Genomic DNA, 1781 nt, shown 5'->3' on the forward strand with positions numbered 1-1781 from the left:
TATGATGACTGAAAGAGTTCAAGTAATCTTTCACACTTCTTATTTTAAGGTTCAAGTAATCTATCAATCAGATTTAGGAGCCCTATATCTTGTTAGCTGAGCACTATGATGACTGAAAGAACTCATCATTTCCCCACTCATATCCCTGACTACAACGAAGATGACTGAAAGAGTAAAATTAATGAAATACAAGCTAGTTTACATACTCTGAAGTACTTTAAGTCTTTAATGGGTATTTTGTAACACCTGCTTCCCTGAAACAAATCACGATCCTTAAGCGTTCAGCGGTTCAGCCTGAAATTCATTTATAGTTAAAGAGGAAATTAACAAGTAAGTAAATTTGCACAAGAAACAGTAGTCAGTAAAGGTTCAAGTAAATTTAACAAGGAATAGCTAAACTGCATTTCCGTCAACATTTGACTAGACAGCAGCAGCAGCAACATTCATTTCTTCAGGTTCGAGTTTGGAAATAAATAACCTTTGAATACCCTGAGAGAGTTTGAGTCTACGATCAAGGGTAACTCCTAAGTGAAGGAACTTTGGATTCATCCAAAGATGAATTTCTCGTAGTAGTACTAGTATCTATCTTTTTTCACATTGTAGAGAATCTCTGTAAAGTTTTGTTTCACATCTTCTTTAACACATAAACAAGTTCATAAAAGATGAAACCAAACTAATTAAAAACCGATACCATTAGTTGTTTGTGATGATTACACTGTAGCATCCATGATCTCAAAACAACATCCAAATCCCCTCCTAGCTAGAAACTGAAACTGTAATTCATGTTTTCACCTAATGAGTTTGGAAATAAACATCCTTGGAATACCCTGAACTCTTATTGCTTGTTTCTTTATATAAGAGTTGAGTAAAAATTGAGCTTACCACAAGCCATTGTGCAGTACTTGAGAACCCCAAAAATCTAATTCTTCCTTCTTCTCTGCTTTGGCCTTTGGACTAATCTTCTCAATATCTGAAAAAAAAAAATACAAACGAACTTAGAACATAAAACTGAAATTAGAAAAGGAATTCTACTGAGAGACAATCAGACAAACCAAAACAAAATAAAATGAAAAAATAAACCCTAAAAAAATCAATACAACCAGATATACAGTAACCCTAAAAAAATCAATACAATCAAAACTCGGATCATAAAACTGAAATTAGAACCATACCCATGATTTGAACTTCATAAAATCAAAAAGTTTGCTAGAGATTATGTCAAAAAAATCAATATTCAATACGAAAATCAATGTACAATCAAACGATTCAAAGTTTCAAAGCCTAAGGAGAAGAATACTGACCTGAATCCTGATAGAGATGGTGATCCACTGATATTACTGATATTCAATCTCGATTCAAACCCTAAGAGAATCGAGAAACTGATGCTGCCGCTGAGTGAGAAGAAGAGACGAAGAAGAAAGAACTGAAGAATGCTTCTTCATTTTCTTTTGTTCTCGACATCCTATATAGATCTCAACGGCTAGGATTAAAAACCTAGATAGATCTCAACGGCTAATAACAGCCGGTACAAATGGTCCGGTTCAAGTACGGTTCTCCCCAAGAACCGGTGTCTGTACCGGTCTACTCCGGTTCTCAAATTTCAGAACCGGTGTCTGTACCGGTCAAGCCGGTTCCGGTTCGGTACAAGTCCGGTTTTTCCGGTTCTACTCCGGTTCAGGTCGTGTAGACCGGTTCTTGTGCAGCCCTACCAAGGCCTCACCGCTATCACAAGGCAGCGCAGTCACGCATTCAACTCACAGAAACCATCATGAACTTTGAAA

At 36.5% G+C, this 1781-nt stretch overlaps 1 long non-coding RNA gene across 1 annotated transcript; it reads right to left on the reverse strand.

The window, feature by feature from the left end:
* Window positions 1-253: 253 nt before the first annotated feature.
* LOC113361778 lies at window positions 254-1563 on the reverse strand. The gene is made up of 3 exons (XR_003365319.1): window positions 1302-1563; window positions 883-970; window positions 254-294 (listed from the first exon to the last, which is right to left on the reverse strand). It is a non-coding gene; the product is annotated as an uncharacterized LOC113361778 (long non-coding RNA).
* Window positions 1564-1781: the final 218 nt, after the last annotated feature.

This window comes from Papaver somniferum, chromosome 3 (assembly GCF_003573695.1).
Source record: "Papaver somniferum cultivar HN1 chromosome 3, ASM357369v1, whole genome shotgun sequence".
Taxonomy (NCBI): Eukaryota; Viridiplantae; Streptophyta; class Magnoliopsida; order Ranunculales; family Papaveraceae; genus Papaver; species Papaver somniferum.